General features: G+C 35.6%; 1 pseudogene; it reads right to left on the minus strand.

Annotated features, from left to right (window-relative positions):
* Positions 1-2190: 2190 nt before the first annotated feature.
* Positions 2191-11259, minus strand: LOC124986388 (S-phase kinase-associated protein 1-like; annotated as a pseudogene).
* Positions 11260-13998: the final 2739 nt, after the last annotated feature.

Below are 13998 nucleotides of genomic sequence, written 5' to 3' on the forward strand. Positions count from 1 at the left end.
CTAGTTCAGTTGGCAAGAGCAGTGCATTTATGAGTCTTAAGTCAATGGTTCCCTCTCCATATGGGTCTTCTCTCACTCAATAGCGAATAATCTCTGTCCATACAATAATACATGTGCTCCACGCCCTGGGTAATCACTTGATAGAAGATTGGCCTTTGTCACTGGAAGGAATTGAATGAGTGTGTATAAATGGTTAGATTAAAAAAAAATGTTATGCTCTTTGAGGGGGAAAAATCCTCAATAAATAAATTATTCATTCGGTGGGATTTATTCATATACAAAGTGATCCATTGGCTCAAGCACATGCTTATACCATGGAATATTTTGCAAGATGCTTTCACTTGAATCTGTGACTGAGGACAAAGGATAGTCTAAGATAAATACTAGTGAAGTTGGACATCAGTCTCTTCCATTGCACCTGTCAAGTCATCAAATCATAGAAAACATTGAGTGCAAATATCTGAGCTTACTTTAAGGGATAAAATTTTGTCCCTTCACCTCCCTTTCCCTCTTCCTCTCCTCCCTATTTAATAGAAATGCCAGTAGAAATATGACATTGATGGACACCCTGTTTGTACCATAATGAAGTTTGCAGGTCTGCAAAGTATCTCAGTTTCTAACTGTACAAGATTTTTAAAAGATTATAATTTACCTCCTTTCTATATATTCAAATTCAGTTTGGTGTTCTAGGGTGCTAACTTTTCTAAAATTGTGAAACTTCAAGCTGTTTATTAGTTCTGTCATTTTCAGGAGACAGTAAATATTGGCTTATGCACTCTAGATCCTAGCAATGAAAAACTACTCAAAACTTCTTACAGTCACTATGACTTAAAAGAGATGACCAAAATGGAAACATCTGTATTCTCTGAATAACTGGTATATTTGTTTTGCTTTGTTTTGTTTGTTCATTTGTTTGTTTGCTACTATGACATAATAACTGAAGTTGGTTAATTATAAGGAAAAAAGATTTTTTAGTTTTTGAGGTTGAAAGTCAAAACAGCAATATCATCAACTCTGGAAAGGGTACCCTCAGTCATATCACTTTATGGTACATGGAACCACAGTGGCAGGAGCTCATGGGAGAAGAGAGATCACATGATATGACAGGAAGCCACAGCAAGGGGGAGAGGTCAGTCTTGTGACCTCCTACTAAGTCCTACATCATAAAGGTCCCAGCACCTCTCACTTAGCCATACTGGAGACCAAGTTTTCAACTGGTAAATCCTTGGGGGTCAAAACATCCAAATCACAGCAACTGTAGCATTTCTTTATAAACCTCCTCCCTCCTCCTCCTCCTCCTCCTCCTCCTCCTCCTCCTCCTCCTTGTCCTCCATCCTCCTCCCTCCTCCTCCTCCTCCTCCTTCTCCTCCTCCTTCTCTTCTTCTTCTTCTTCTTCTTCTTCTTCTTCTTCTTCTTCTTCTTCTTCTCCTCCTCCTCCTCCTCCTCCTCCTCCTCCTCCTCCTCCTCCTTCTTCTTCTTTTAAATTAAGTATCTTTTTTAATTGAAAGTCTATCAGACTGTCTAGTTATATTTCTGCCCCCCAAAATCCACAAACTGGGTAATAACTGAGTCTCTAGGCAACATATTCAAAACTGAGATTTAAAAAACAAAAAACAAAAAACAAAAAAACCCAAGTCCTTTGGTCCACTGAAGTGAGGTCTGGTACATACAGGCTAATCAATTCCAGTGGTACTGATAGACTCCAGGAGACTGGAAGATATCCTAACACTCCCAACTGAAAACATTTACTTCAAGTATCCTTTTTCCAGTTTCCAACTCATGAATAAAGATAATATTTTGTCATTCTATTTCAGAAAGATTTTTTTCAAGTTTTTTTATTTTCAATGCCAACTTTTAAAAGCTCACTAAAGTTAACTGGACAATAAACTAGGCAGAAATTGCTTTACAAAAGGAGGGAAAGCCCAAAATGCCACATTCTGCAGAAAAACCACAGTTAAGTCTTACTCAGAGTAAAGAAAAAAGAAACTTTCTCTCATACTAGTAAAAATTCAGTCACAGATTTGGAGTCTGTACTCAAACTATACATGCAATAAGGACAATATTATGCTAGTACAATTGATTTGCTGCTGCATTTGTCTACTGTTTGCCTAATATTAAGAATTATAAACAGAGCAGTGCAACTAGTATCTGGAACAATCCTCATAGAGTTACAGTGTCAGGTACAACATTTCACTTCTCTTCACACCACAGGTTCTCTTTTAGCTGAACTTCCTCCTCTTCAGTAAAGTCATTTTTGATATTGCAGGTTTGTGAATCTCCTTAGGAGTTTTCCCCTTGATCATATTGGCAACAGTCTTGCATGTAATATCAAGCAAACTTTTGATGTCTAAGTAGTTTGCAATCACAATAAGTTTAAAAAATGTTCCTTGGTCAACTTTCAGGAATTCTTGGTCCCAAACAGGGATATCATCTGTTTGCTTTTCTTTGTTCTTATCATCATCAAGAGGAGGAGGGCTGTCCTTGTGGTGAGTGCACCACTGAATGACCTTTTTTTAATATTGCTGCATTAATATTTGGTACAGGAACTGGGTCATCATCTTCTTCATCATCCATTCCCAAATCTTCCAACATGGTCTTGATTGTCACAGGAGGTTTGGCAATTTCTACATCAACTTCAAATATCTCCCTATCAGAACTCTGCAACTTAATTCAAGGTGTGGTGTTTGGTCTCAGGAAGATGGTGGACCGGAAGCTGATGGGAGTGGGGTGGTGTCCACACAAGTTTTCTTCTTCCTTTTAAAACTTATAAATAATATCTCTTTTCCTATATCATGCATTCTGGTTTTATTTTAAAAAAATAAAGACCCTGGGTTTTCTCTGCAGATTACTTTTTAAACATAAACGTTTGCAGGGGAATAGTCATGAGTGCTGATGGCATGGGAGTAGTGGTTTTGAAGTTTGTAAATGAACAGTGGTCCTCTCCACCTGTATAGATCACTTTTTGGTTTCACACTGCTTTGGCTGTCTATAGAGTCTGACCTTGGTGGTAAGCAGGTGTCTCCATTTTTTTTTTTAACCTTTATTTTATTTTTTTAAATGTGGTGCTGACAATCAAACCCACGGCCTCACGCATGCTAGGCAATAGCTCTACCACTGAGCCACAACCTAGCCCACTCTTAAGGTCTTTTCTTAGCCTTTGTTTCTGGCAAGCTCCCTTGTTTCCAACTGTTCCACACCAGTTTAATCCATCCCCCTTTCCTGCCATATACTTGAATGACACATTGTTAGACGTTGCTGTAATACAAATATATAAAAATTTCTATGTAAATTAAACATTCTGACAACATTCCCAGCTCTTGAAGTTAAATAAAACTGTATATTATTCAAAACAGAGATAAATAGGGTTCCAGAACCAAATTATTGCTAATACTTTGATTCCTAATCACCAGTATCTGATAGATCAATGGGAGATGAAGAGAACGTTTTGCAGCTAGCCTTCAGATTTTTATGTACAACCTGTAGCTAATTGTACTTCTGCTAAGCCTATATAAACAGCTGATACACAAATTTGTGTTAATAAACATTATTCATCATAAATTTCCTGCATAAAAACAGTTTGCATTCCTATTTGAAAACTTTCAGGGGCTGGGGTTGTAGCTCAGTGGTAGAGTGCTTGCCTAACATGCATGACGCACTGGGTTCGATTCTCAGCACCGCATATTTAAAAACAAAACAAAACAAAACAAAACACTTCATTTTCCCCATCCCAGAGCTTAATGCACATTAATTTCTGTTTGTCATTCTCAATCTCAAAAACAAACCTTCTAAGTATTATAAAGTCAGTTGATTTTCTCAACTAATAAAGCATTGAATTAATAATTTTTAAATAGTTGATATGATAGAAAAATTTAACATTTTTGATGGAAAGCTTAGGAAGTCTATATACTTAGGATTGTTTTAACAGCATCACATACATCTCAGGCTTTTCCTGAAATGCTGCTAAAAATTACAAAAGCATATGGAAAGTTTTTCTTAGTTTGGAAAAAAATATATAAATATATACATATACACTGAAAATAGCACAGGATACACAATAATCCAGAAGGGAACACTCTGAGGAACTTTTCTCCACAGATTGCTCAAAGAGGGCGGCAGAATTTTCTTAGCATTATTCTGCAGTCACATAGAGGGAATCAGCCCTGGACTGAGCCTGAAGTGAGAGTTAAGGCCATCCAAGCACTTCTGAGGAACCTCTGGGCAGGACTTCCATGAATCCCTTTGCAGAAGGATTTCTTATTGAAGAATAGGGAGATGGTAGAGAATACAAAGGGTTTCTGCCTCAAATATCATTGTTCATAAACCAGAGCCTCAGGTATGAAGCTTAAAGAGATAGAGTCAGTAGACATAAGGCATAAATGTGAATTTCCTAAGGGGTGAAAGTGGTAGAAGTTGCATCCAGAGGCAGGAGTGGAAGTACTGTCCTCCCTCTGGGTGGAAAAGACTTTGACTTTGGTGCAGTGAGACTCCTGGGAATCCAGTGTTGGAAATGTCTAGAGATGCCATCCTTGTCACAGGACCAGAAGCAAGGGAGTCAAAAGGTGCCTGGAAGTAGCCAAGGCCAAAGTGAAAGAATAGGAGTTTTTGTGATCTCATGAGAACCATAACTGGGAAATCCCAGAAAAAAATTGGCAAGACTTGAAATGAAGCTCAATTCCTACAAAAACAGGTAGGGGAATTAACCAGTGAATATTAGCACATGGTGCAATAATAACTATAAATAACATTTCTTCTGAACATCTTACATGTCCTAAATCATCAGCCTTATGAGATAAATATTATTATTATATTTTCTTCCAGTGGGAAAACTAATGCTCAGATAAGTTAAATGACTTGCCTAAGATCACACAGTAAATAAATGTAAATCCCCAAATCATATTCACCCAGGTAGTTTGACTCCAGATCTCACTCTTTACCCCTTTACTGCACTGGCTTGAAATCTTAAGCCAATCAATTGGTGTGTGTTTGTGTGTGTGTGTGTGTGTGTGTGTGTGTATGTGTGTGTGTGTGTGTGTGTGTGTGTGTGTGTGTGTATGTGTGTGTGTGTGTATGTGTGTGTGTGATTTTCTCTTTTATTTTAGGAATATTATCTAGCCCTTCCGAATCTGAGTAAAAGTCTGTTCATTTTACTATAAATTAATTAGTCTTAAAATTTAATTTCTAATGTAGTTTGATTTACAAGATAGATCACTGGGTAACTTAGAGTGGCCAATTGTATTTGTTTGCTATGGTTTTCCATTAATGGCTATGATTATCTTAATATACTATGATTCTACATTTGTTGTAAAAGTAGGAATTTTACAATATAAAGATCTTACCATGCTTTGTATTCTATATTCCTACTCAAGTCAAATGACTTTCTGTATGTATATGTTTTATTCTTTTTTAGATTTTGAGCAATTTGAGGAAATATTTGATTTGTCTTTATTCTTAAGCTCCTGTCTCTCCATATAAGTATGTGACACAGATGAAAGAATATGCAATCAGCTAGTGACTCATTAACAGTCACTGAGGTAATACTGTGAATAAAGCATGACAACATTGTTTAAATATATTTTTTAATGTAGATGAACACAATACCTTTATTTATTTATGTTTATGTGGTGCTGAGGAGCGAACCCCGTGCTTCATGTGTGCTAGGTGAGCATTCTACCACTGAGTCACAACCCCAAGCCCCATGACAAAATTTTTATCAAGTAAAAAATGTAGATTCCTTAATAATTCTTGAGGAAACAAAGAATTTGGGATAATTTGTTTAAGCTCTGTATCAAATGTACTCAGTTCTGATTTAATGTACTTAGAGATACATAAATTCTTTTAGGCAACCAGGGTCCCTTTTAGGTAAAACAAGCTCTATTTTACTATATAGTACTCTTGTGAACTTTAAGAATTAATGAAAAGTGCCTACTTTTTGCTTGAGGCTAACTCACTTATCAAATGAAGTCCCACCCAGAATAGACATAAATAGAACCAGGAGTTTGATCACTCCAGGGACAAGTAAGCATCTGCTCAATGTCTCAGGAGGCAAGATATTGAAAAACACATGTGAGGAAGAAAGGTGGGCCCTAATCCTGACAGCCACCAACTAGCTGTGTTACCTCAGCTAATCTAGGCTGAACTACTGCTGGCTGTCAACCACTCACTACTAGTTTAACCACAAACACAGGTGTGATGCAGATGGCATGCAAGGGTCTTCTGAACACACTCAAAGATATTAGCATAATGGAAGAAAGCACAAAACTTCTCAAAGAAAACTTTGTATTTGAGGGGTTGTTGTTGCTTTCATCTGTTGTTTTTCCTGTGGATTTATACCACATAGGGGTTCAATAACCAATGGAACCAGATGATCCCTAATGTGTCTTCCACACTGAGGTTCTGAGTGTAGTCAATCGCTGAATGCTTGGAAGGAAGGAGACAAAGCTGGCCATGTGCCAGAATCTGTTCTATTTTTCAAGCCAAATCCTGTCCCTGAAAATAATGAGCTTCTGAAGAGGCTAAAACTGTTTTTATTCATACAGTGAGCCAGCCTGCTTATAATAAAAGGATAGCAGACTTCAAGTTAAGAGTGTTCCATTCTCTACAAATTTAATATCCACATCAAATGAATCTGCCATAGACAATTACAGCTGCAAAAATTAGAAATGATTCTTATAATTTTCTTATAGAGTTTAACCAGATGTGACAGGGAATTTTATCAAGGTTACCTGTTACATCTTAAATAGATAACCATTCCTTGCTCTGTGTAAAATGCTAAATCCTTTTTCAAAAATTAAACAAGATGAAATTATTTCTGCATCTCATTAGAAAACAAGACAATATGTTCCAATTAGCATAAACAGACAAAAGAGATTTTCTTTTCCAAGGCAGTCTCAGATCTCTGATAGGAGACATTATGTCTGGCACAAGTTATCAAGTAAGGATCAAAAGTATTTGTAGTATTACATAAACAAAGGACCAGAATGCAGAAGGGAAAAGAAAACTCTAACTACCATAATAATAATGAAACAACCTAACATTTTACTAACCTTTCAAAATTTCCAAGATTTAAGAATGACTCTAGATTAGAAGGTTATTTTGCAGAGATAAATCAGAATCAGAATATTTCTAACAATTCTGAGAGAGGGAGGAATAGAAACCAAATGACAATTATGAAAATTTGTAATGATGACAAAAGCAGACATATTAAAAGGAAAAAGAAACAGTATTTGAAAGAGAGTATTTGTGTATTTCTCATGAGAAATATGACTTAACCACAAAGTACCCTAGATGGGGTAATAGGTTTTATCTAGTTTGAATTTATATAAATAGGATCATAGAAAGATGAGATTTCTAGAAGAAAACCATTAATCAGTTAATGTTTTCAGGACTAATAACTGTTGCAATACACAGTATGCTTTTTGGGAAACAGTTCTACATGTACCTTTCACATTTCTGCACATATTGCAACTGCTCTTTGTTCTGGATAATCTCAAGGATGTTTGCTTAGTAAAGCAATGTGGGAAAACAGAGAAAGTGTTGTCCTTCAGAGGAAAGGGGCAGGTTTACTTCCAGTCCAAGAAGACACGGACAGTATCAGTCTCTGGAGCAGTGGGCAGGCATGCTTAATATCTAGGATAACAAAGACAGTACCTTTCCCAGAGCCATGGGCAGGTCCATCATCAAATATTCTAGCTCTCCAAGTTCAGTGTCTTTTCCTGTAATGCAACCAAGAGTGTGTTACAGCTGCCATCCAGCCCCATGTGTGTTGTCCTGTGAGAGGTGGTGCTCAGGGAACCAGAACAAAATTTCTGACACTCTGGCTCCTGCTATTGCTGTCCTTCATCTCTGATCCAGGAATCTTATCTTTCCTTCCAGTATCCACAAAAGTGTGGTGGCCTAATTCTTGAGCTACCAAAAATCTCAGAATGCTCACAGCCTTTGATAATACTGGCATTGGTAATTACCATGCAACATTATGGTGTCTTTTCTGAAGTTTTGGAAAATAATTTTAACAATCCATATGTTTAAAGTGGATTATTTTTCAATATGTCTAAACAGTGGTTTCCTTGTTGTATGCATAGGAGATAGAGGTATATGTCCAGGATCTGGTGACAACCACAATAAGCCCTTAGAAGTACCTGTACTTGCAGGTCCAGAAATGCTATACTATTTGGGTCTTTAGAGTTGATCCAGCTCTAAAACAGGATGAACAAATCTCATATGATATTCATATGTATATAGTCTATAAAGCTATTTTTGTTCATATATATTAAAATGTACAATCTCCAAGTAGATCATAAGTTTGCCAGAAAACACAGATAGGTGCCATTCCTATATGTAAATCAAGTATAACAAAGACATAATTATTTGTTCTCAATGATGAGTGTCATGTTCATTACCTCTTCTGATTATAGTCCAGGTTGACTATTCATATCAATTACTAAGAGATCTCTCTCTGGATAATGCTGAATAACCACAAATTTTACTTTGGAATATTTCCTTTTCCAGAATCTATACAAACCTATTCCCTCTCTGAATATTGTTTTTCTTTAGACAGAGTGAAATTCAACAGATTAGGTTTTGAATTTCCTTATTACAACTGCTCTCCAGTAATTTCATTTCACTGAAGATACAACCTTTTTACCTTGGACACACTTGGTTGTTCTTAAGACTTTTCTGTCACACATTTAGAGATAATAAAATGACCACTTTTACCAGTTGTGTTTCTCTTCTCAAATTAGTTCTGAGTTGTGTCACTTTATATTCTAACTATATGAAATCTGTCAGTCATATATGGTTTTCTTTCTTTGTTTCTCAACGTGTGATCCCAAGGCAACTATCATTGGCATCCCCTGGATACTTGTTAGAAATGCAACTTCTAGGGCTCCAACTCTAAGCTACTGAATCTGAGATTCTAGGGTAGGAATGCAATAATCTTTAACATGCACTCCAACTGATTCTGATACATGTCAAAAAGCCAAAATTTCATTAACTGAGTGGAGTCAATTCAGAGCACTGTTAAAATTATTGGAAAGTATCTGGTTTTTCTTAATTAAAAATAAGTTAGCCATTGACTAGAGCTTGAAACATTTGTTGTATAAAAAGTCTATGTTCTTGGACTGGGGTTGTGGGTCAGTGATAGAGTGCTTGCATAGCATGTATAAGGCACTGGGTTTGATTCTCAGCATCACAAATAAATAAACGAATAAAATCAAGGTTCATCAACATCTAAAAAAATATTTTTAAAAAGTCTATGTTCTTTGTTACCATTGAGAGGAAGCTGAATCAAATATGCATGGGGTAACTCTGTACTATTTTTATAACTTGCTGTGAATCTATAATTATTTCAAAATTAAAAGTTTTAAAAAATGTTTAAAAAGTACGACTTTTGTGGTTAAGGGAATTTACTTTTATATGGATGGGATAAGATGTTCCTGTGGCACATAAATGAGAAAACAAACATTGAAATCTCTCTCATACCTCTTATCAATGAGAAGAAGAGAAACACCTAACTTCCAAAGATTCAGTGTGTATTTTGGAATTGTATGACAAACCATGACCAGCCAAGTTGATATTCCCCAAACAAAAAATCATACAAAGCATGTGATTTCATATTCACAGAAAGAATTATGCAATTCATAGATATAAGGATTAAATTTACAAAAGTAAAGGTATAAGCTTTATAGATTTTCACTGACACAATTATACTTCCAGGATAAAAATGACTACATGTTGGAGGGTTTTTGTGTTAGTTCAGGTCCTCTAAGAAGCAGATGCCAAAAGGCATTAGATGTGCAAGAAATATCTTATGGGAAGTGGGTAAAGGGCAAAGGGGAGGAAGTAACAGTAGGCAGAGCCACCAGACCACAATGTGGGTCCAACCCTCATGGAAGGTGAGGGAAAAGGAATGAACATTGGTTAGAAGTCTCAGGTTACAACATAGGTCTGAATAAGTTTTGGTGAGACCACAGCAGAACTTTAAGCCAAAGTTGTGTCTTAGATGAGCCCGGCATCCTGCAGCAATAGGCCCTGCATCAGAAAACCCTCTGTGCTTAGTCATAGGCCTAGAGTTTCTCCAATGATGTACATCTGTCATTAACACAGTACCTCTGAAGAACCAATATTGATACATTATTATTAGCTAAAGTTCATAGATTAAAATTGGGTTCACCTCTTTGTGTTGCACACTTCAGGGATTTTGACAAATGCATAACAACACGTATCTAACATTAAGGTTCATGCACAATTGTTTTATCATCCTGAAAAACAGTGTGTTCCACCTATTCATCCATTCCTTTCTTACCCACTCCATCCTAAGTGCCTGGAAACCATTGACCTTTTTACCATCTCCATACTTTTACCTTTTCCAACATGTCAGGCAGTTAAAATCATAACAGTATATAGCTTTCTCAGATGCTCATTTAAGATCTGCATTCAAGGTTCCTCTATCTTTTTGAAACTTAATAGTTTTTTTTTAAACCTTATTTAGATGTACCACAGTTAGTTTATGCATTCATCTAGTTGATTGTGAGTAAAGCTTCTATAACCATTTATATGGAGGTTGGAGGGGTTTTTGTTTGTTTTGGTACTGGGGATTGAAACCAAGGGCACCCTACCTCTGTGCTATATCCCCAACCCTTTTAAATATTTTTAAATTTTGAGGCAGGACCTTGCTAAATTTCTGAGGATCGCCTTCAACTTATGATGCTCCTACGTCAGCCTTCTGAGTTGCTGGGATTATAAGTGTGCACCACCATGCCAGACTCTCTGTGGCCCCCCCCCCCCTTTTTTTTTTTTTTTTTTCCTGTGGCCCTTTTTAAGAGCAAATATAGGGCTGGGGATGTAGCCAGTGGTGAGTACTTTCTGGTGTGTGCGTAGGCTGTGGGTTCAATACCCAGCACTACAAAAATAAAACTTCCAGATAAAGAGCAAATATAACACTTACGTGAAATCTTACCAACTTCCCTGTTAGACATTCAAATGTAATTCTCTCTTCATACAAAAGAGAATGGTAAAACAGAACAGGAAGTGGTTTCCTCTACTTCAGACTCAAGAGAGTCCCAAACCTTTCTTGCACAAAACAAAGCTTTAATCAAAGTAAGCAGGAATTTCTGAAAAGAACTTAATGTTTATAGCTGTTTCCACCTTAACCTCAGCTACTAATTAACATCCTTTTGGCAAGTACACATTGAAACTTTTACCTGAGTCAAAGCGTGTATTTCCAAAACTTTGTGAATAGTTGTTGGTAGTTTCTAAATACATCCGCTGAAAACAACAGAAGGTAATGCTGGATTGTAGGGAAGGTATTAATTCTCTTTTTCTAGTTTTTCAGTCAATGAGGAAATATTTTTAAATCCTTTTTCATCCCCTTAAAATTTTTTATTCTACAAAGAAGAACAGATGGTCTATCCCGCCTAGCACACCTGTTTAACTGGTTACTCTTAGTCAGACAAAGCTTCAAATACAAAAGACTCACACTGACTTACTAAAAATACTGAATACTCATAACACATATGTTCCTCTGCAGAGTGTGAAGGAACTGAGGTGTTTTCCAATTTTTAAAAAAGAGTCCCCATTGTCATCTTAAAAAGGAGATGTTACTTCAAAAATGAAGACAGATCAATTATCTTTTGTTCTAACTGTAAAAGTAAAATGTGCTCATTGTTATATTTTTAAGCAATGCAGAAACATATTCACAATATTATTTTAAAAGAATGATGCAAATTTCACCACAGAAATAATCACTGCAAATATTTTGGGTAACATACTTTCAGGCATATTTCAACATATAGGTTCATAGAATTAGGATAATACTACATATGTTTTATTATAATTTGTTTTGTAACATCTGTGTTGTATTCTATACATCTTTCCATGTCAAATACTAACCTCAATAATCATTGTGATGGCTGCATAGTATTCCACTGCATGGTTATACCATAAATAATATATGAATCCTGTTCTGAGCAAAAATTAGGTTACTCTAACTTCTTGGTTTGATATGTAAATTTTATATACCTATAAAATATTCTTAAGTATTTCTGTTATCTCCTTGAGGTAAATTACTGGTACTAGTGTAATTAAGTTAAAACTTATGTATTTTTCTAAGGTTGCTATATTGTGCCAAGTTGCCCCCCAAAAGTTTGTACCAATCTATACTCCTACCAACATTATGAAAGAGTGTTCACTTAGCACTGGGTATGTAGCTCAGACGCAGAGCATATGTCTAGTGTGTACAAGACCCTGGGTTCAATTCTTAGCATTGAAAAACAATTTTTTTCTTTAATGAAGAGTCTGCATTCCCTAACCAACTCATCAAACCTATATATTAAATAGATACACACAACAACAACAAAAATACTTATAGGAGAAAAATTGTACCTCGGTTTTTTATATTTTTACATTTTTTTAAATCTTAAGCATGGTAGCACAAGCCTGTAATCCCAGCAACTTAGGTTGAGGCAGGAGGATCACAAGTTCGAGGTTAGCCTCAGCAATTTAGTGAGATCCAGTCTCAAAATAAAAAATAAATAAATAAAGGACTGGGGATGTAGCTTAGTGGTAAAGCATGGGTTCAATCCCTGGGTGGGGTGTATATAGATGTAATATATATATGTATATTTAAAATATATTGATACTCTAGCCTAAGTCAAAGCATGTATTTCCAAAACTTTGCAAAGTTTATATTTATATATAAAATAGTTTATATACATATAAATCTTTAGCATATTTTCATTTGCCTGTTGGTCATTTGTATTAACTTTATCACTTGCCCATATTTATATTACATCATGTTTTTTTCACTGACTTGAAAATCCTACTATATTATTTCTATAAATTGAAAGTACCAATTTTAAATCCTATCCCTGAATGTACTGGCAAATTACTAGAATTCTACTGAGAAAAAAAAAATATTGCTAAGACAGAACAATTAAAAACACTTTTCTTTTTATTCTCAAAAGAGATTTCAGATAAGAATTATAAAAAGGCACTTACTTTTAATAGTCATTATCTGGTAGAATTGGTTATTTGTTGTCAGTGAAAATCAAGGCAAACCAAAGAATACAAAATTAATTTCTATATGCATGTGTAGTGTTTTCAGTTTGTAGTCCCTGTGAATTCTTGCTGCTCTCTAAAATGGCAGTATATAATGTCTACTATCTGTATCACTTACAGAAAAGAAAGGAAGTTCAAGAAGTAAATTAGCACAACAGCATGCTCCTTTGTGAAAATGTGGAGCCACCTGTGTCCCCAGTTATATTCTCATTAAGTACTCTAAATCACTTTAGGGAGAGCAAGCCACCCTAAATTAGTGCTTTTCCATTGTTTCCTGGAGAACATCATGAATTCAGACACCTACTCAACCAGGTTTTGCCTTACTCCAGGGGGTTTTAAAAAATGTTCAGACAAAGAAAAGCTCTCCTAACTCTCTCAGAACCTGTATATATATTTTATTAATTTTTGTGTTGGTTTATTTCCAATACATACAATTTTTAAAAACCTTTTAATTCATTGAGGATTCAGATGTCTTATACATATAAATGGTGAATAAATATTTAGGCTCCAATTCCAGGTCATCAATAAACAGATTTACAACAGAATTTCTTAAACTTTGTGATCTATAAAAAAAGCATATCTCAAGAAGAGAGGAACCATATTATATAATCTGGCTTTCTTCTCCCTCAAGTAGAAGGAATAATCTCTTTACTGATTGTGAAATGTCTGTGACAACAGAGTATACGCAGCTCTTAGAGGACACAGAATCCAGGTCAAGACACAGGTAAGGCAAAATAAAAAAGTATGACTTTTTCTTCTTCTTCAGATAAGGTGGAGGGTGTCAAACCTTTGTATAAAATCAGAATAAAATGTGTCCTCTTTATACATTTACTCCTTGTTTCATGAGGCTATTTCTAATTGGATTGTAAACTCCTTCTGGCAGGGACTTTATCTCATATTCTGTATTCCATCACAGTATATACAATCAATATTTGTTTCTACTGC

This window comes from Sciurus carolinensis, chromosome 6 (assembly GCF_902686445.1).
Source record: "Sciurus carolinensis chromosome 6, mSciCar1.2, whole genome shotgun sequence".
Taxonomy (NCBI): domain Eukaryota; kingdom Metazoa; phylum Chordata; class Mammalia; order Rodentia; family Sciuridae; genus Sciurus; species Sciurus carolinensis.